A 23,234-nucleotide genomic window follows, 5' to 3' on the forward strand; every position below is an offset into this window, starting at 1 on the left:
GTGAAGGAAACAAATAGAGTAACGCCACAAATCACCTTGTTTTCTTCTTGTGTCCTTCCAAGAATAATGTAACTCTTAAAATAATCATTGATTTGCCACTTTTAGTAGGATGTAATATGTTTTCTGGATCCATTAGAGTTCTTAACCTAAAAAAAGAAAAGAAAAGAGGGGGTGAGATTGTTTGTTAGAGAGAGCAAGAATATTGCTAACCTGTTGGATTGGAATTGAGACACGTGTCTTTTGAGTCCTGTTATAGGAAACGTATCCCAATTTCAACGGGTTTAGTTTTAACTGAAACTGGACCCAAACCAAACCCATCTTGATATTATGTTACATCTGAGGCTAAAGGTTAATTATTTTTATGTGGTTTCAAGCATTCTTGTATTAATTACATGCATGGTTGATCAAATTTTGAGATTTTTTTGATGATGTTTTGAATTGTGTTTAATTGTTTGTTTTGAACTGGATGGTTAAATAATACTTTGTTTCATGCTAAATATATCAATTTCATAAATTAAATTGGAAAATTTTCCTTTAATTTAGTTTGGAGGAAAATTGTCCTTTCTCATTCTTTCTTATTCATTGAAAAAAAAAAAAAAAAAAAATCATCACTTCACTAATCTATTTGAATAATATTAACTAAACGAAAACAAAGCAACTGGTCTGCATTTTTTTTTTTTTTTTTTTCGTTTTTCAGAAGAACATTGATCGAAGCATTAAAAGTTTGTAATCTCAGAAACCAAAGAGATCGAGCAATCACAAAATGAGATTATATATATATAACTGGAGCTCCAATAACTTAAAAAATCTTGCTTAATTTTCTTTTCAAACACAAAAACAACCAAAATTGTCAAAAAGTACAAAAATTACAAGGGAAGACAATTCTCGTTTGATAGAGGTTTTGAATTTTTTTTTTTTTTATTTATAAAAATAACATTTTTTTTTTCATCAAAGCTATCAATTTATAGTTCAAAACAAAACACTTTTCAAACGTGAATCTTACCAAAAACACTATCCTCATGGTGGAGAAAACAAAACGTGGATTTTTTATTTTTATTTTTAAGAAAAACACTTTAAAAAATACGGGCTTTGTTAGTTGAATAATAAGTAAATAATTCCACAAAAAAAAAAGTTGTTTTTATTCATTACTCTTGATGGAGAACCTATGACAAAACTAAAGAGTTAATGATTTTTTCTTCGTGCTTCAACTATTTGTGGAATATTCATAGTGAGTCTCCTCACAACAGAAGTGTTTCGTTTTTATTTTTGGAACAAAAAGAAAAATTTAGGATAAAATTTCATAAATTTCTTGCATATAAGAACTTATACCACACCACTCTAGTAAAGATTCTGAATCAATAATCGCTAAAGGGAAGTAGCTAATTAAGATTTCTCATTGGAGACCAAAACATGAATGAATTGAAGGGCTAAACCTAATTCTATGCTAACACTACAAAAATGAGTTTTTTTTACCATTGATTTCTGATGTGTCAATGGTACTGACACGTTAAAAAACCCTTTTTGACGTGTCTCGACGGTTAAAAGTGCAGGTGTAAAAAAATTTAAGTTTTTGACGTGTCAATGTTAATACGTAAAAAATTTCTGACTTGTTAGAAACTAGAACGTAAAAAAAAAAAAATTCTGACGTACCAGTTTTACCACGTCAAAATTTATTGACGTGGTGTAAATGCCACGTCAAAAACATGTCAATACATTTTTGACACATCAAAAATCGTTTTTTTTCATTTATACATTTTCTGAATTATTCGGGTTTATAGGTGTTAACCTAATATCCAATATAATACATTCACTCAAATACATTTAATATCCAATACATCCAATCCAATATCTACATTTACATTATTCAATACATTCAATTCAATCCAATATCTACATTTATATCCAATATCCAATACATCCAATTAATCCAATACATCTAATTAATCTCATACATCCAATTAATCCCATACATCAAATATCTCCAATACATCAAGCATCTCCAATACATCCAATTAATCCAACACATCAATATATCCAATATATCCAATATATCAAACATATCCAATACCTCCAATTAATCCAATACATCAAACATATTCAATATATCGAATACATCAAACATCTCCAATACATCCAATTAATCCAATACATCAAACATATCCAATACATCAAATTAATCCAATACATCCGATTAATCAAATACATCAAACATATCCAATATATCCAATACATCAAACATCTCCAATACATCAAACATATCAATACATCCAATTAATCCAAAACATCAAACATATCCAATACATCAACCATATCCAATACATCAAACATATCAATACATCTAATTAATTCAATACATCAACCATATCCAATACATCCAATCACATATGAAATTCCAATTCAATTTGCATATACATCCAATACATATTGAATTTCAACACAAATTAATTGAACAAAATTCCAACACATTTACTACGTTCCAACACAATACAAAACAAAACAAATATCTACATCGAAAATATGTTCCAACACTACAAATATCTACATCGAAAATACGTTCCAACACAACACAAAACAAATATACAATCAAACTATATTTGTTCTATCTGCTACAAATATACAATTAAAGACAAATATACAACACATATAAGTTCCAACTAGTCTCAACAAACATATAGTTTGATCTAACTATATACATCAACAAATAGTAACAAAATATATATACAACTTAACAAACAACAATGAGAAACCACGTGCTTAGTCTAAGTCAACATAATCATTTCCCAACACCTTATCTGCATTACCTGCAAATGATTTGTGAACCAATGATAATCAATAAAAAAAAATCCAAAACACAGATATACAGTGATGCAAATATATGTTAGTTCTAAAATGAACCACGGGAACAATGCGTTGCTAACTGAGACTTTTGTGGAAACATAATTTCAACTGTTAAAGTGATCGAAACAGGCTATAGTCATGTTAACAGAAGAATAACAAAACCAACACAAATATAACATTACCTCTGTCGGTCACGGATCCAGAGGTCGACGAGAGCATGGCCTCAAGCTGGTAGAAACGGGCCTCAATCATCGCATCTTTTTCTGTCATCTGAGCTTTTTGTTCTTCAATCTATTTGGCCATCTGATCCATCGCAACTCTTTGTTGTGCCTCTTCTTCAAGTTCTCTAATCATATTCGTCATCTGTGAGAACGAGGAGTTCCCAAGGTTCTGCGATCGTGCCTGGAACGGTGTATAGTACGAGTGTATGCTGCCCTGCACCGGTAGAACATTCGGACCCACTTGTCAGACCCTGCTAGCGTACTCAAGCTTATTTTCGTGCGCCTGAGCATACGCGACATTTGGTGTCCACCGTACCGTCCTTTCAGTCACGCTTGAGATCAATGCAGGGCCAGTGGGTATCAATTCCTTCATCCTCTCCTGTATGTTAAATAACAAGTTATTATCTCACATAAAGAAGGTTAATCATAAATAATTTATCAAAATATATATCGGTAAGTACTTATACATCTCTCCCTAACCATATCATTTGGATAGTCACCATCCTTCTTTGTGTGTGTCGAGATGTAAATTTGCGCTCGAGTAGCAAAGGTGCCCACAGATAAGGTCTGCATAAAAAAAAAAAGTAGATCAAATATATATATATATATATATATATATATATATATATATATATATATATATATATATATATATATATGCAATAAATAAGACAATATACCTCTTCATGTGTCACCCTAGCAAAGCTCATCGACTCGATACAATGAGATGTGTTGTTTTTTGCTCACAATGCCTTTATATAAGCAGCATACTCCTACACAATTACCATTTTTAATATGTCAGTCCTAACACAATTACAATTAATGAAACTATACTCGTGACCTACCTGATTCTTCGGGTCGCACCATTTATCCAACAACACATCCAAGTCGTAGGCGTCGTATTTCCTAACGGCATCTTGACTCATTCTCGCATTCACGGTGTCAGAAGTATTGCCCAACTGAATTTTCATCGCTTCTTTCACTGAGTGTCTTCAACTCTTCAGCTTCACGCCCATATCTCGAAATGCGTCCTTTTTTATCGCATCAAGATTGTACTTAGGCGGGATGTAGAAGTCCGTCTGCACAAGTTAAAAAAATAAGGTGTATAATTCATGCATTAATAGCATTTGACATAATGAAATATACATGTTAAAATATAACAGATAGTTTAATCATACCATCAAGGCTTCCCATATATCCTCCTTCTTACAGGGTGGTACCTCCATCCAGTCATCCCATAATCTAACATAATTCCCTCTCCTTATGATGTTGCAGGTCGTCATTCGGAATTTTAACCCACTAAATCCTACGGGCTGTCACACTCTATTGTACTCGCACACGACCTTTTACCCGCTGGGGACATTTCACGTTTTGTTCGATGGTTTAATGGTCACTACTTAAATATGAGTACGCCTATCTCAACCGATGCCTAACACATTAATTATTACCGATGTTAATTATTTGGAATTCAATACTAACTACACAACTTATATACGTATTCAATATTGGTATTTGAAGCATATATACTTACTTATTGTCTGGACCTGGCGACTGCCCAACACTTGTAGAGTAGGGTCATCAGGCTATGAGTCATGCATGGCACCTGTCCCATCATCCTCGTCCGCCTGTGCCTGTGTCTCGTTGTCCTCTAGTTGCGATGGCTCATTGTAGTTCAAACCTGTGTTCTCGTCGAGGAGGATTACCCGCTCTACATGGCCATGTGAACATATCCCTAACTCGCTCATCGTAGGCAGTGGACTAGGCGTATGATACTCTCCATCCGTGTCATATGGAGACGGCTGAGACTGATACCCCATCTGGTTCTGCCCTTCCACATGCTTTGGAAGTACTGGTTTATACCCCCGGTCGTCTACCTATGGGGACCTCTGTCGTTTACTCTTCCCCTTGGTACTCATATCAACTTGTGAAACACATCACGCACCCAATTAATTATGTATACAATAGATAAAATACGCATCACAATTACCAATCAATGTAGAAAGAAATAACAAAAAACAAGTCAATTAATGTGAACTACATATATAATTTTATTTTTTTGAACCACATACGATTATATTGGATCTAAGTCTGGTCGAATGTAGTCAATGTCATCCTGTGGATCCACTTCATTATTGTTGGTCAATAGGAGCGGCTTACACTCCTATTGTACAGTTCATAACTACGAAATCCACGAATAATCTACACCCGTCTCTGTATTCCCTCGTACCTCTAGACTTTGTCATCCAACTCTTGTCCATAGCTATAGTTACTGGAATCCTAATTGAATAAAATAAATCTAGGTTAGTTAGTTAGTTGTTATTTTTTTTAATGTATTTCTTTAATCACATATTTTCAATTTTTTGTTTATTTTTAACAAGTAAACCCATACATTTAGTTTTAATTATAACATCTACATAATCTAAATTTGCAAAACCTAAACAAAATTAAGATTCAAATTTAAATGCATTTGTTATACATGGAGACCCTAGATAAAATAGATCTAGCTAGCTAGCAAGGTTATTTGTTGTTATTTTTTTATTTTTTATTTTCGTTTTTTTATGACATTTACATAATTTAAATTTGTAAGACCTAAATGAATTTTTTATATATGGGGACCCTAGATAAAATAGATGTAGCTAACTAGGTTATTTGTTGTTGTTTTAGTTTTATTTATTTTTCGTTTATTATAACATTTATTCATTTGTTATATATGGGGACCGTAGATAAAATAAATCTAGCTAGCTATGTTATTTGTTTTCTTTTGTTTTTTGTTTTTTTTTTTGTTTTTTAACATTTACATATTTATTCAAAATTTTCAAAATATAAACAACATGGATATGCAATTGTGAAATGTTGTTGCTTTTTTTTTTTTCTTGGTTTAAGCAAGTTTTTTGGTTTTTTGTTTGTTTGTTTGTTTGTTCTGATAACGTACATTTGCAAAACCTACATAAAATTTAGGTCTAAATCTAAATGCAAAAACCTGCAAAAAAAGACCTAATTTCAAACAATATACGTACGTAATTTTGCATGGCCTCATGCATGTATGCAAATTAATTAAACAATCCCACCATACAAATTAATTAAACAAATTCACAAATTAATACAAAACATATTTCTCAAACAAATTAATTAATTAGCTAACATGTAAAATTAATTTGCTAATATAACTACATCAATAATATATAATAATATACACTGTAAATTATATATTTATATAATTTATTTAATAAGACACTATATATATATATATATATATATATATATATATATATATATATATATATATACACACATTTATTGACATGTCACATGTGACACGTCAATAAGAGAAAGATAAATTTTTAAATTTTTATATCATTTTTTTCTCTTATATCTTTTATAAATACAATATACTTAAGACTAATTAGAGAGCAAATAAATTAATATTCTAGATTGTTAATAATAAAATCCATTTTTTCGTGATGGCTCAACAATCTACTCATCGAGAATCAGATCGAGCTTCCAGGCATTTTCACAGTAGGATCAATGAACAATTGAGATAAGTCAAGGACTCGCCGAACTAGAGTGGTGCACAACCGGAGGTCAAGTTCGATGGCGACTACGACACCCTCGCACTTCTTTAAGATCATCCTCCCCTCTACTGTGAAGTTCACGACAAGAAACTAATACTCCCTTCCTTATAATTGTTTGCTTGTTGTTTCTTTGTCTTTTCAATACTTTAATATTCTAGCATGTAGTGTATTAATGGTAGTACGATATTAATACACTGCATGCCAGAATAGTAAAGAAATGAAATGTTTGTTTTGGCACTTGGAAATAACAACCAACACATATTTTGTGTTGGTCGAGTTCATATGGAGTTTGCGGGTCTTATGAAATAAATGTATTCTGTATGTCCTATTTTTTAAAAATTAATATGGCCATCATATTAATATTACTAGAATGATTTATAGATAAAATGCACCATATATTTTTTCAACATAATAATATTTTGAATCAGGTATAATTATACATATATATTGTATATCAATTAATTTTTACTACCTAATTTTTTTTTTTAATACATATTGTATAATTAATATGATTGAAATTAATTAAAATTAATTATAATTATTGATGTGTGAAATAATGGCACGTCAAAATTTTTCGACATGTTAAAAATAAAACGTCAAAAATTTTTGACGTGCCTTTTCTGCACGTCAATAAATTATTGACGTGGCGTTTACACACGTCAATAATTGTTGACGTGTCATAATGGCACGTCAATAATTATTGACGTGGCAGTTAGACACGTCAATAATTTTTGACGTGCCACTATGACACGTCAATAATTACTGACGTGGCATTTAGACACGTCAATAATTATTAACACATTGAAGTTCGCCACGTCAATAAAGATTTTATTGTGTTTATTTAGCCACGTCAAAAATGATTGACGTGGCAAATATGAGTTACAATTCACCACGTCAAAAAAGTCTCTAATTTTTGTAGTGTAAATCCAACTGTCCAAAGACAAACTTTGTAAATTCCTACTCTCAAATCCCCAATTGGAAAATAATTCCTCCTTTGTAACATTAATCTCAAAGCAAATGCAGTCCTAAATCCTAGATTCCCAATGCAAATACTATTCCTACACTGGTGTGGAGCACTAGCGTCCACTCTACCTTCCGTCTACTCCAGCATTAGCGTCCACAATACAAGACCTTTAGTGTCGACTTAGTGGACGCTAAAAGATCATCAATAGCATCCACTTCCGAGTCGACACTAATGATCAACAATTGATCATCAACGTCAGACCATCAGCGTCCAACAGTCGATGTTGTTGATCAACAGCGTCCAAATGAGGTCGCCCCGAAAGATCCGATTTCTTGTAGTGCAGTGTTGAACAGCCTTCCCAAGAGACAAATGACAATAAGACAATGCTTTTTTTTTTTTTTTTCTTCTTTCTTCTTCTTTTTTAAGATGAGTGAGAAATGCATTAAACAAAACTGATATACAAAATAAGGCCATCCACTAGGCCCCCCAAGAACAAAGACAATTAGGCCTCGTTTGGTTCGCGGAATATCTAGTCCATTGGAAAAGGATTAACTACTACTAGGAATAGAAGAGTGTGAAATAGATTAGCTATTACTATTCCTTTGTTTGGTTGTAACGCTGGAATAGACTAGCTAATCTTATTCCTTCGTTTGGTACAATGCAATATGTTGGTGAATGGAATCATATTGTGATCAAATTTTCTAAAATACCCTTATAATACAAATACAATTTATATTATTAAAGACTTTCATTCTTTTTTTCTTTTCTTTTTTAAACATAAATAACTTTTCTATAATTTCTTTTTCTTTCTTGTTTTTAATTATGTCAGGTATGTGGCCTTTTTTTTTTTTTTGTGCAATTATGTTACAAAATTATTTATATATGAAAAATATAGTTGGAGAATGTACAAAGAATCAAAAGAAATCAAAAAACAGATTATATATTTGTATTTTATAAAAATCTTGCAGATTCTGTTTCTCCGTCAAAGAAAAAAAAAACTGAGAAAAAATAGATACAGAGAAACATAATTAAAAAAAATAAAAAAGTACATAAATAAAAAAAAGCAGAGAAACGGAAAGAAAAAAATTAGAGAGAATCAAAAGAAATCAAAAAACATAATTTAAAAAAAAAAAAAAAAACTTAGAAACCGTAGAGAGAGGAGATGACATAGAAAAAAAAAAAAATTTCATTACTTGCAGAAAACGTACTAGAAGAATCAGGAGAAAATAGAGATAGAAAAAAAAAGAGAAACGAAATATAGAGATATATATATATATATATATATAGAGAGAGAGAGAGAGAGAGAGAGATATAGAAGAATCAGAGAGAGAACGAAAATTAATCCCACAAGTAGGGTTTTTTGTGACAATTTACACAATTAATTTAATCCCACAAGAAGCTAAGCCACTCATTTTTTAGTGGCTTAGCTAACCCTGTGTGTATGGGATTAGTAGTCTCATGAGAATAGATTATTCTCAGGAATAGAGTGTTACCAAACAAAGGACTAGCTATACCTAGTGTTAGCTAGTCCAATCCAAGGGTCTATTTCGCAAACCAAACAGGACCTTAATTTTATTAACAAGGGGAAGGGAGGGTTGTTAAGGTTGTTTCTCTAGGGTATAATCTAGAGCTCTAATTATCTCCTTGGGGCTTAGGGAACCCTAATGCTTGTTTTGAGAAAAAAATTAACTTATCCACAAAATAAAATAAAAAAGATAAAAAGACTCTACTTTCCCTCTTCGGCTGTGCATGCACAATAAGCTAGCAATCACCACCAAAGTATCCAACGCCAGCAAGCACAAACCTGATCATATCCCACATCCTGTAATTAAACAATTGAGAAAGGAGTTAATTAATTCATCAATTATATGCAGACAATGATCATCAGACTCACGCACACGCACACGCACCAACTAGAATGGGGCAAATTAATGTCTTTATCGAGCAGCACAACAAGTGCATATATATGCCCCAACCATGGATTGAAAAGGCCATGCTTTCATTAAAATATTTAAGGTGCGCCACCTTGTTTAATTGGAGGACTATTTTCTATGCAGTCCTTGCAGCAATTATATAACAATTTCCTAATTTTTGTCTACATCCATTTCACTTCCTACTTCCCACTTCCTTGCTTTACATAATTATCTAAACCCCCAATCCTGCAAGCTTACACCATCTACTCTAATTAATTACCAGCAGACTCGACACTTCCTCAAACAAATCTACATGTGGACACGTGCATGCATGCGCACACGTACGCACACAACGAGGCAGAAACAGCAATTTATCATCTAAAAAAACGGGAACATGTATGGATCATAAAATTTAGGAGATCGTGTGGTTGTGAAACAATCTAATCATCCAAAGGATGCATTCTCATTTTATAATTGCCTTTACAGTTAGGAGGCATGCACTTCTAGCTTTTGTATTAGGAATTCCTATTGGTCAATCCAATCTAATACGACAATATTCACCACCATAAGAGATATTACTTTCCTCCATCAATCACAAAACTCACCAATATTGCTGAGTCTTCAAAGAATCATTGATTAGTAAGCTATGAAGTCATTCAAGTCTTTCGGTGGAAGAGCTAAAGAATATCTTGGTCAAATCACTTTATACATAGACATTGGCATATAATATCTCACAATTTTTTGAACTTTTCTGATTTCGTAGATTTTTGTTCCTTTTCTTGTTAAAGGAGTTTTCTCTTGCATACTTCTTATCTATTAGGGTTGTGCCCCTCGGTGTTTCTATTGAAATTCATTACTAATTAAAAAAATAAAAAATAAAAAAATCCTAGGAGATCGATCAGCTCTATATATTGGCAGGCCTATATGCATTTTAGAAGTATGAATGAATTAGAAAAGTGACCAGTTTCCTAAAAATCTTGATTTCATATCTTTCCAAACAGGTGGACTCCTCCCATACCTAATTTTCCTGTCTTTGTCTTTCCATTTCAACCTATTACCTACCCTCTTATCCAGCTACATAAACCCATCATTCTAATAAGGAATGCCCAAAATCATTGATTTTCCCCGAGTCTCGGTTGCTCCGAGTTCCTCCATAATCATTTTTTCATATTGATGTAGATCTTACACAACACCTAGAATGATGCATTGGAAAGGGTTGAAAACGCTTCTTAAAAAGAAAACATCTGGACAAGGTTTGCGATGAGATGGTTAATTAGCTGGCAATGAGGTGATATGTGTGTGATTGATTATTCTATAAAGTTTGATGAGCTAATGATAAAATTTGAAAGAGCAAAAGTGAAAATGAATATTTACCAATTCAAGAGTGGACACTGAGATGTGCAAGTGGATGAATTCCAGGATACTGTTGAAACAGCTATCATGCCTGAAAAATTCATAAGATTTCTAAATAGAGATCTGAACTTTCAAAACAGCAAGACAACAAGTGAGAATAACAAGTAAGAAAGGCAGAATAGCTAGAACAAGCAGTGAACAAGTTGAGAAGCCTAATTAAATAACAAGCAGCAAAGAGCCTTAATAATAACCACAATTGTCCAAACAAGTTGAGAAGGAAAGCCTAAACAGCAAGTTGAAAAGCCAAAGCAATAACTGACTGCGGTGCAAGCTTAAAGGACAAGCTGTAGAAGCAAAACAGCTTCCTGAGAAGTTTAAGAGTTGAATTGCCTCAAATCATCCAATTCCTTCAGAAAGAGCTAAGGAGAAGCTAAGTGTGCGGTTATAGGCAAGTCAACAATTTGAGAGCTAATCAGCCCATGGCTGAGAACTTCTCCAAGACTGCTCATCCATGTGTGCTTAAAACACCACAACCAATTCTTCAAAATGGATTGGAAAAGTCACAAGAAACAGTCCAACATAAGGCTTGCATTGAAGCCAAGGAGAGGGACAACTTTGTCCAAGCAAGTGGCTCCTAAAATTGAATTTGTCATTTCTAACAAATTCAATGGACCTATTGGGGATAAGATCTTCACTGCTGCCACCAACTATGAAGAGAAGAGATTTCAAGTTCAAGTTTTTTATACCATGCTAAACTTTCAGTTTCAGACATTGGGATCCCTAATATTTCACCAATTTTGAAGTACTCAAGGCAAAGTTTTTCGCACATGAAAATGAAAATTTTTTTTGGTGATTTTTTTTTTTATGGAAAACTAACTTTTTTTTGTTGAAAATTTTCTCTTTATCTTTAACCCCACTATATATACTACTAAAAAGCCGGCAATTAAAGGGCATTTAGCTATCACTTCCTCAGTCTCCATCACCAATACGCCCAACATGCACCTATTAACCACTTAAAAAACACAACCCCCGGCCGCTAAACCCCGAACCCACCATCAATTGTAACCCAACCACCAAATCCACTTCCCTACACTGTCACCAATGATGTCCCAAAACCCCCAAGAATACCAACAGAAAAGCCAATCAACCAACCATTGTCCATCATCAAATCTCCCATGCACAACCAAACACCATGATATCCTAGTTGGTAAGTAACGCCACCCTCAACACATCTTGGCCTAAGTCCTTAGCGACCAAATTTTCAACGATGACTCTCGGGTCGTCACTGATAGTTGTCACTAATATTATAAAAATATTTCCTCTTAGAGCCTTACTTTGGAAGGACTCGAACCTTAAAAACTCTTGTGCAAATTAAAAGTGCCCTTGGGGATAAAAACGGTGGCCACTTGGAATTGAGCAGCCATGCTTAAACACCTTTCACATATTTGTATGAACAAAGACTTAAACAATTCCAAATATGAATGAGAGAAAAAGAGAGATTAAGAAGGGAAATCAGAGAGCTAATATAAGCAATCAAATTAACAAGAACACCCAAAAAACTCAATCCCTAAGCGAAAGTTGTTTCATTTGATTCTCTAGAAAAAGTTGTTATAATTTCAGAAAACTCTTAAATAAGACAAGATGTTGCTGCCCTAGCTAAGACGCTATCATAACCACAAATTCAAATCTAATATAACGGTTTTAAACCAGTCCTACAGTGGTCACATGCCTAATTTAAAAGTCAAATTACTTATTACATGAAAACTAAAAGAACATAAGAGAATACTTCTGTTCAAGACACAAAACAACAACTAAAATCAACCAAGATTGATCACACTCAAATTTATGGATGTCTAGGCTTCCTTTTAGTGTTAGGTATGGGTTTTGCATACGTATGAGTTCTAATATTGATATTTAGTCATGTTATTGTGAGAACCATAACAGAAACCTACAAAAGTATGAATAACAGCATTAAAGTTTGATGTTCGAGTTTCCTATGCATCCTGCCAGCACTAATAACACTTTGGATATGATTTCTTACCTTAGCTAGACAACATAGATATGGTTTAAACAGCATGATTACATAATTTCCTGAATATTAATTGACACTATCATAACATGTTGTATGACTAGTTGAGTGTTGAATTGTACCATAGAGGTGAAATAGCAAAATTAGGTTGCTGCATAAAATTTTGCAGCACTACAATCACCACGAAGGTGGTTGTAAGGCCTTTTCCAAAAAGATGTTTTACAAAAAGTGGCTATATAGAATAAACATTCTTTCAGTTGTCTTTCCAATGGTCCAAACCACACGATCATTAATGGAGACATGTAGAGCTTATAACGGAGTAACCTCCACTAACAAGTTGCCGGAATTACGTACATCACACATACAAACATATTAGTTGAACTTAATTGAGGCCTTAAAGCCTATCTTTGTTACTTGAGACTGAACCTGTTTAGGGGACCTTAAGGTGGCTTAAAACCATATTAAGACTACATGTAAGTGGTGTTGAGATCTACACATTCCATGATCCATGAATAGTAAATTGAACATACATGCATGGTGTGATCATTAAAGAAAAGAATCGAACTTGAAATGCAAAAATAAATGTCTTAAGCGAAGAAATAAGATATGCCACTAAGTGTGGAAGAAATATTTAGAAGAATCAAACAATAGAAAAGAATAAATTTTAGGAAAGCGTTAACAAATTAACAATAATTGTCCATAAATGTTTGCTTAGGTTGCTAAGTGAAGTGTGTTAAATTCTTGAAACTAAGGAGCAAAGTAAGTAGATACAATCGTACATTTGCTTTCTTCTAAATGTTACCACAATCTTTTTCCTTAAAAAAAATTTCAAGGTATATGATAAAATGTTAGCCTTGATTTGGTAGACCTTTTTATGCATCCAAAACTACATGTTTGAAAAAGGGTTTAAATGTAAGTGATATTATGCGCATGCTTCCGCTATGTAATGCATGGATTTGTTATGATACTTTATGAGAACTAAATGAAAGGAAAGAAAAAGAAAAAGGAAAGGAAAGAAAAAGAAAAACTGTGGTATGAAATGATGTGCGACGGTACTGGAACTAATGGGCAGGAACAACCATCTTGTATGGTTCGCTAGGAATGGTTACTTGAATGCACTATTATTTACCGAGTGATGTCCATATCCTAGACGCAACTCCACCTATGGCCACTAGAGCAGAGCTAGGATCCTTGCGATTGCCAACCTTTACACAAAAGGTGTAATTGTGTGTCAGCCACTCAAGAGATCAAAGGAAAAAGAAGATTTATGAAACGTGTGAATGTGGACTTGTATTTTTTTCAATTGTTTTTGAAATGAAGAACATTAGTAGGTTTAATTTGTTATAGCACACTTTCTATGTTATGACTAAGCGTTTAAAGGTTATGTTTTAATGGGATGAGTTGTAATAACAAGTAATAGGGTGAATTTTGTTTCAATTTGTTATGGGGCGTTTGGTTTACTGTGCTTTTAAGTTTATGGAGTTCTTATATCCTTATGTCCTTATGTTTATGATTCAAGCGATGTGCAATATCATCTTCCTATGAGAAGGGGGTATTATATCTGTCATTGGCATGTTATGATTCAGGATTTCTTGCGTGGTTGATGTTCTTACCTATGGTTTGCCCCTAATGGTTTTCCATTTATTTGAGGTTTTAATTAAATTATTTCTTAATTACCCAAAAAAACTCTCCAATTTCACATCTTACCTTCCTACAATTCCTTAACAACCTCAAAGGCTTTTTGCATAGGCCCTCATGGTTTTACTATGGCCTTCTTCCAAGTATGTTGGAATGTGATTAAAGACGGAGTCATAAGGGTTTTCCATGATTTTCATGCTAGAGGTAAGTTTGAAAAAATTAAAAATTAAAAAAAAAAATCCTTAATGCTACTTTTCTTACTCTCATTTAGAAAAGGCATGGTCTTTTTAGCAATTCCGGTTTCTTTTTTATTTCTTCAGCAATTCTCGTGGTTTGAGACTGGAAGATCATCTATCTCCACAACTCTGTCATTGTTATGGAGGCTCTTAGTAAAATGATTTCTACTAGTGTTGATGGGGGCTTTCTCAGGCTTTTCTATGGGGTCTAGGGACTCTAATATGCTTCATATATCCCATCTTTTATTTGCAGATGACACTTTGATTTTCTACAAGACTAACCCATATCATACCTATTGTTTGCGTGCCTTATTCTTATGCATTGAAATTGTATCCAGTTTGAAAGTTAAACTAACCAAATCAGAGTTGGTCCCATGAGTAATGTCCACAATGTTGATGGGTTGGCCTTTGGGGTGTCTTATTTGCCTTTGAAGTATCTTGGCTTTCTTTTGAGAGCTTCTTTTAAGGCCTAGTCGATATGCGATGGTGTTGTCAATTTACCTACATATTTTATGTCTCTCTTTCCCCTTCTCAGTTCATGTTGGTGTTGTCAATCACATAGAAAAGCTATAATGAGATTTCTTGTGGAGTGGACAAGGGGATGAGTTCAAATTTCACTTGGTTTGTTGGTCCAAGATTTGTTCCTCACTTTCTGAGGGAGGGCTAGGGGGTTTAAAACTTGTTTTTGTTCAACTATGCTCTTTTGGGGAAATGGCTTTGACACTTTGTGCATAAGAGAGAGAATTTATGGAGAACTTTAGTGGCCACTAAGTATTGGTTGTTTGGTGGGGGGGTGTGGTTGTCTAAATGAGATTCATGGGTCGTATGAAATGGGGTTATGGAAATTTATCATGAGGAGCCAAAGAGAGTTTTTTGGTCATACTAGGTGTGAGGTGAGTAATGGTTTCAAGATTAAATTCTAGCTTGACATGTGATCTAGGCAGGCACTAAAAAAAATCTTTTCCGATTTTGTATAGCATTGCTTGAGCAAAAGATGCTTGAATAACTGATTGCTTGGAGTTATCTAGTGGATCTCATCAGTGGAATATAAGCTTTACTAAAGCGGCTCATGATTGAGAAGTGAATGTCTTTTTTTTAATTTTTTTTAATTTGTTGTATTCTCTTAGATTAAGAGAGGGAGGTGAAGACAAGTTAGTTTGAACTACTTTCAAGAGAGGGATGTTTGATGTAAGATCTTTCTATAACATCCTTGTACCTCATGAGATTGCCCATTTCCCTCAAAAGAGTTTTGGCTGCATAAAGTTCCCTGAGTGGCCTTTTTTTGATTGGATACCGCCCTAGGGAGACAATATCATTGTGGTTGACTAGTGTTGTATATGTATATGCAAGAGTGGGGAGACTATAGATCAACTTCTTCTACATTATGAGACCACAAGTGCTTTGTGGTGTGCTATCTTCATTTGTATTGGGTTAACTTGGGTTATGCTAAGAAGAGTTGTTGACCTATATGCTTTTGGAGAGAGTTGGGAGGTAGTCCTCAATGTGTACATGTGTGGAAGTTGGTTTTGACATGCCTTTTGTGGTATTTTTGGAGGGAAAGAAATTATAGATGTTTTGAAAAATCGCAAGACGACGAGGACAATGGTGGATCTAAAGTCTTTCTTCTTCTTTTACCTCTCGATAACTGCATTAAATTTTTATATGCATAGTTTTTATAATTTTCTCAACTTCTTTTCTCTTTCTAGTGAAGTATTTCTCTCATATACTTTATGTGTACTTGGGTTACGCCTTCTGCGCTTTTCAAGATATTTCATTTATATATATATATATATATAGCCCATCATTATCATCAGACCATCATGGTCCACTGGTCCTTTTACTTCCTCAAGGAAGAAAGCTCCAGGCGATTTGGAGTTCTCTAGCTAGTAGTACTGCACCATGAGAGAGAGACAGAGACAGAGAGAGAAGAGATGAGAACTTTTTTGTATGAATAAGAAAGCATTAAACATCAACCAAAACTGATATATATATACACACACGACAAAAAGTGTCTTCGATATGCTGGCCAGTTACAATGCACTTAATGTGCACTGTTCATGTTTCATGTTTTCTCGTATTTAGAAACAAGAATACAAGAACATCTTTCAAAAATAATTTTTCAAAAACAAGGGGGCGTATTAATTTCATGTAAAGAACAGCTTTTTCTGTTCAAGACCAGATATTTTTTTTAAATGGTTAGTCACCAAACATGCCCGGAGACTAGTCCTCATGTCATGGTGCCAGTTATATTAGATAGGCCAGAAATATATCAAAGAATTTTCTGTTCTCTTGTTACACACACACACACACACACACACACACATATATCTATTGGCTGACAATACAAACATATATCTACATATAGTCATGATCTATTGCTTTGGCTTTGACAATTATCATCTTAATTATATTTTGTGACACCAAAAGCATGCAACTAACATCAAAACCACATCCCAATTTCCCAGGCAAGATCGACTTCATCGGTTTAAAGAGAACAAAAACAGCATAATTAAGAGAGTTCCTTCATGAAGACGGGTATTAACAGGGATCCCCATTCAACAAGGATTCTACATTATAGTTGCTAAAACCGTCGAGAAAAATATTTGTGGTCTAAACCCCACTCAAGAAGGGCCTGAAGGGCCTGCTTAGGCTGCTTCTAAACTCCCCACCCTACTCAAGAAGAAAAAGGAAATAAAAAAATATCCACAGAGAAATCAATAAAAAAAGTAAGGGGAAAAGGGAAAGGGGAAAGCTTAGTATGGGCTGTTAATTGATCAGTAACATACCAGTGGCTCAATATCCTTGTGGTAGGCAACATATAGCTTAGGAAATATCAAAGAAATTAGTAACAATTTCTTGACAAAATTATAAACATCATTAATCTATTAACCTCTCGACTTATCCACACCTAATCTCCCCATATAGATCTGATGAGTAATGAGAAGAAACTATACTTTTATCACATCACTATCTCACCCAGCTAATGTTATAGTGTTAATCAGCCTGTGAACCTTTTTTTTTTTTTAGCAAGGGCTGATTGGTTGTCACATCAGCATGTGTGATAGCGGTGAGATAAAAATGTGATTTCTATCATTACTCATTTCACATAATAATGACTAATTGACAATGTCACGTTAACATGGTGGTTTCTACCATTACTCGTTTCACAAAGCACCTACTCGCCATAACCAAAGGTCAGTAGCAAACCAGCCAAATATCCTGCCTAATGAATCAAATGGTCACAACTCATTCACATAGGCAGTGAAAAAGGGATATTGTCCAAAAAAATTACGATGGGTAATTCAATAAATCATAAAATCAGAGAGAATAAAAAGGAATTCCACCAAACTCAGCAATCCAATCAAAAGAACTCATAAAATATATGGTAATATTTTCATGAACCTACTTTATGGTGCAAAGAATATACAGCACTGAACTTATTATATATATATATTTTTTTTTTTTGATAAGCATCACTGAACTTATTATATTAATCAAACAACTACTATATATGAGAAAGTTACTTTATTTAAAGTCTTATAACTAGGAGCTTTTAATTGGGTGCATCTCAAAACAAAATCCCCCTTCCCCTTTTCAAGAAATAAAATAATTTTTACTCCCCAACTCCATTCAAGCTTGGGAATAACAACGTCTCCAAAACCTGAATCCCTGTTTTTACTAATCATGTTTTCTTTGGGAGGAACAAATAATGAATTAATTAACCCTAATCATATATTAATCTTGCTTCCCTTGGGATTTTCTACAGCAGAAAAATGTTATCCCTCTGTTTTAAGATGTATTTTCTTATATTAAAAAATGTTTAGGCTTTTAGGAAAAAAAAAAGAAAAAAAAAAGCTCTTTTATCTTTTTTTTATACTGGGCATGAAGATCATATGTAGAAGGTACAAAAATGTAGGTATTTAGGGTTTAATAAAGCTTGCAAATAGACATCTATGGAAAGAAATTAAAGGTAGTGCCATAGCTTAGGCTTGGGGCTAATCCATCACCTGTATATGTTGGGTTTAAGCATTCTGATTTCATAATAGTAACCATGTCCATTGAAGATGATTGACAAGAATAAAAAAGGTTGAAAGGGAAATTCAAGCACAAGGCATACCTTAAAAGAAGCTGGCTGCATTCCACAAGAAAATTTTCATTTTCGCCAAGGAAGCCACATTTCACCAAGCAACATATACTGATATATATGTAACAAACCAAAAGAAAAAGTCGCCCCGTTGCAGGGTTTAGAAAGAAATCATGAACAAAAAAGAACAAAGAACTATAAGAATAATATCCAGGAATTTTGTAGAAACATGAAACTAAGTCAATACATGAGCTTTTCACAAAGCAATTCTTGAATATTTCCACTAATCCCAGCAATCACAAACGATGTTACTGCTGTATCGATTGAATTTTTTGTATTCTGGGATCTAGAAAACACAAAAGCAAAGAGCAACCAAACATAAAAAGCAATCTTTCAAATTTATCCTATCATGGAGCAAAGAAACAGCACCTTGTGATAAACCTCAATCTCTAAAAAGCCAATGCATAAATTTTAGCTTTATAAACATAAAAGCATGCACATTGTTATCATGGAGCAAGAATAGTTTTGGGTCTTCTGGTTCAAAAATTAATGATGAATAATATTGCATTAGTTTCAAATAAAAAAAAGAAAACAATGGAATAATTGAATACAAAGATGTGTTCAATCTTAAATATGCTAAGCTACAGGCTAAAATATGTTAAAGATATTTCTTTTCTCCTTATTTAAATTTTTTGTACAATACATCACATGATATAGAAAAAAATGAATTTTTGTTAGCTTTCTTTTTATTTTGGAGGTTGGGGACCCGGTGGGTGGGTTATTAGAGGCTAAAGAGAAGTATTATTGATTACACTTTGAAAGGAAAATGCTAAATTAATGGGATGAAAACAAAATTGACTTAATTACTTAAGTCTCCAAATTCATCTTCTACTTAAATAGTTGACTCATATATATATCAAACTAATAAATCAGAATTCATATTGGCAACTTCGATCGCCATATACAAAAGATAGTGTTGATAGATAGTAGAAGTTTGTTTATATAACTCAATATGGGAATTATAAATCGACCAGTGAGTTTTATCAATTGTTCATGACACAAGCAATCTTCTTTAATCTGTGTTTGTCAAATTTCCACCCTAAAGCAAACACAACCTCCTGAGATATGCCATCTCACTAATCTTAATCCTGAAACCCAGCAATTTGGAAGCAACTCTTCATCTCAAAAGACAAGGAACATGCCCAAATATGCAACCACAGTTCTTAAAGCCCCCCAACTTGTCTAATGCATTTTCTTGAAGGCATTCAAGATTGATTTTCCTTGTTCCCCCCCCCAAACAAAAAGGTTCTTTCCTTTTCTTTCTTTTTTCTGGATGATTAAGGTACTTTCATTATCCTCTAGGGCTTGCTTTTTATATTTCATGATTCTCTAACTCCTATCTTATATAAATATTTATTAAAGATTCACACATTCATTAACCTGTAATATTCAATATTTATCCACCAACTAGTCTTCCATTTTGAGAACCATCCACCAACTACTATTCCAACTCCTTTTTCATACAACAACTGATTTTCAATGTGTTGCCTCTGAACTAATAAAAGTAATTAAAAAAAATGAATAGGAAAACAATTATGTCCACACATTGTCTACACTAAAGCATTAACCAAATCAAATGGAACCAGCTGAAATTCTTGACAAAATGCTACAAAATTCAATCATGCAATAGTCAATTCAGTATATTCACTACTTAGATAAGACATCAACATCATCCAAAATGACTAGTTTTTATTAGCTTGTTTAAATTAAATTCTAGCTAGATAACCCCCAAAAGTAAAACATTTAAATGACAAACCTGAAAGTAATGCCAATGAAGATTCTTCTTTTAATCAATTGATTATCATCAGCAGCTTATATATGCATCGATCAGGATCACTTTAACATCAAGAGAACAATCCTAGTTAATTAAAATTCCTTGGAACATATACAAAATATCAGTATATATATATATATATATATATATATATATATATATATATATATATATATATATATATATGATGTCACAGAATATGTAGCAACAACTAACATCTACTTTTAATTAAACAGGAAATATTATTCTGAAGCAGATTAAATTAATTAGTACCTTGCCCAACATAGGATTAGTGGAACATTCCATTTTGGCAACCCAAAACATCTGGCAGGAACATTAAACCTCTGAAATTAAATCATCATGCGAACATATAATAACATAATTAGTTGTAAGTCGGCATAAAATAATAGTATAACCCCAAACATAAAAATATTGCTGATTACGATAAAGACAGCAAATAGATGCCAATATTATTTCAAAGCTACGGAAAGAGTCAGCTCAAACTTATCCAGTTGCAGCTCAGACACACGCAACAAAAGTATATCAGTCCATGACTCGTGTAACTCCTGTAATTCATAAACAATCACCCTATTGAAAAAGAAAAAGGAAAAAAGAACTTGTTTTGCAACATATATTAATAGATCAATCCGCACATCAAACAAAAATTAATTAGGGTGCTCAAAGTTTCTGATACAAGATTTCTTATGAACTTAGAATTATAAAGTGAAAATAAAATGAAGAAATGAAGGTAAAAGTTTTATTGGAAGCACGATGCCCAAAACCTGGTTGACAAGTTTCTTGATATCTGAGTTGACGGATTCTCATCACCGTAACCTAATAACACAAAGAATTTGTAAATACGTGGCATCAAATCAAGATGAAAAATGCTCAGAAAGTATATGATGAAAAGAAATATATAATAGTTAAATTAGATTTTAGTTTTCTGTGAAGATCCATTAATAGTACTATATATAGCGCAGGTAGATTTAGAGTAGATTCAGACCTCGCTAGAAAACCCTTTTGCAGTCGTACAAAAAACACAAATAGGGTTTCAAACACACACGAAAAATAATAATGTATCAGAAAGGAGATAAGAAGGAGGAAGCAGATTCAGGTGAAAACAAAGTCAGATCAGAACCAATTATCGAGTGAAAAACGCATGCGCAGGAATATTATAAAAACGAAATGGAGAAACAAAGAAGAAGAAAGGAGGGTTGGTGAGGACCATACTAGCTATATACTCCTACATAACGGGAATGGTCCCATGATATATATATATAAACAAGATTTTCCGCTTAATCCGCACAGTAATCGGGCGCAGCTTCTCATCAAAAGTCACGCTTTCAAACAATCTCACCACTATAACATATATATATATTTGTCAAAAATTTAAACAATAGGCTACTCTATAATGATCTTGTTGATCAGCAGCTGTTGAAGATGAAGGAAGGAGAGAGAGAGAGAGAGGATCTGGAACAATGGCAGGCCTCCTCCGGCAATGGAATCTGACAGAAAGAGAAGTGAGCACGCAAAAGCAATAGCACAGACTTATACCATATGCCTCTGTGTGCTCACTCTCTTCTGTCAATTTCTATGTACCAGGGAAACAAGCTAGCTAGCACAAAATTATTAAAAAAAAAAAAAGGAATAATAAAGACAACCTTATAATTCCCAGATGCGGAAACCCAAGGATTAACCGAACAAACTCAAACAAGGAAAATAAAAAGAAGAATATATCAGATCTGAGAACGGACAGACACCCATTTATGGAAACCAACCGAAAGTCGCTACAAATCTATGATCCCACTTCTCTTTTCGTGTAAAACTGGTAAACTTTCAATGAGGATTTAGGGTTTTTTTTCAGACCAAGAAAAAAAGCCACAAACCCAAGAAACAAAAAACAAAACCAAGAAAAAAAAAAACACAAACAAACAAACCAAACAAACCAACCCCTCTCTCTCTCTCTCTCTCTGTCTCTCTCTCTCTGTCTCTCATCATTCACTATATCGCCTCCCTTGTATTCTCTGCTCCACTCTCATGCATAACGTACAGGTGTCGGAGACACGCCGCCCGAGCCTGACTTCTCTCAGAACAAATCAAACAGTGCCGACGGCCACCCATTAAATTGCACCAAAAACGGCCAAATAAGGAAAGGAACGAAGTGACCCATCAAAAAAAATAAGGAAAGTAGTAGAAAGAAAACAACACAGAGACAGAGAGAGAGATGGGGGGTGGGAGCTTTAATGGATGGATAGAAAGAAGGAGTCCTCCTTTCTCTTGACTCTTTAAAGCCTCTAATGAACTGTTCTCATCATGATTCGGTACGTGTGTAATCTGTACGTACGTGCGTGTGTTTGTGTGTGTTTGTGTGTGGTTTGTTGGTGTTTTTGGGGAAGACAAAAGAGTACACAAAAAGCTTTTTCGAGGAAAAAAAAAAAAAAAAAAAAGAAGAAGATATACGGATGTGATTGGTTGGCTCAGATATTTTTCCCAGGGAGGAGAAGGGGTACGTGTTGATAATCATGGGTCGGTGACCGGTGATGGAGTCACCG

The 23,234-nt window shown here is 33.6% G+C and overlaps 2 long non-coding RNA genes across 8 annotated transcripts; both read right to left on the minus strand.

Moving 5' to 3' along the window:
- Nucleotides 1-2,576: 2,576 nt before the first annotated feature.
- On the minus strand, nucleotides 2,577-5,085 carry LOC132190190 (uncharacterized). Of its 4 annotated transcripts, none has more exons than XR_009441103.1 (7): nucleotides 4,591-5,085; nucleotides 4,238-4,488; nucleotides 3,905-4,138; nucleotides 3,740-3,832; nucleotides 3,521-3,626; nucleotides 3,021-3,438; nucleotides 2,577-2,801 (listed from the first exon to the last, which is right to left on the minus strand). It is a non-coding gene; the product is annotated as an uncharacterized LOC132190190 (long non-coding RNA). The 4 variants fall into 4 exon arrangements; XR_009441101.1 differs by having other exon boundaries at nucleotides 3,527-3,626; nucleotides 4,591-5,082; XR_009441100.1 differs by having other exon boundaries at nucleotides 3,540-3,626; nucleotides 4,591-5,032.
- Nucleotides 5,086-8,913: 3,828 nt separating this feature from the next.
- Nucleotides 8,914-22,901, minus strand: LOC132188997 (uncharacterized). Of its 4 annotated transcripts, none has more exons than XR_009440990.1 (6): nucleotides 22,344-22,901; nucleotides 20,956-21,516; nucleotides 20,665-20,744; nucleotides 18,882-18,959; nucleotides 10,883-10,952; nucleotides 8,914-9,417 (listed from the first exon to the last, which is right to left on the minus strand). It is a non-coding gene; the product is annotated as an uncharacterized LOC132188997 (long non-coding RNA). The 4 variants fall into 4 exon arrangements; XR_009440991.1 differs by lacking the exon at nucleotides 22,344-22,901 and having other exon boundaries at nucleotides 20,956-21,248; nucleotides 21,465-22,321; XR_009440992.1 differs by lacking the exon at nucleotides 22,344-22,901 and having other exon boundaries at nucleotides 20,956-21,026; nucleotides 21,187-22,321.
- Nucleotides 22,902-23,234: the final 333 nt, after the last annotated feature.

Source organism: Corylus avellana, chromosome ca8 (genome assembly GCF_901000735.1).
Source record: "Corylus avellana chromosome ca8, CavTom2PMs-1.0".
NCBI classification, from domain to species: Eukaryota; Viridiplantae; Streptophyta; class Magnoliopsida; order Fagales; family Betulaceae; genus Corylus; species Corylus avellana.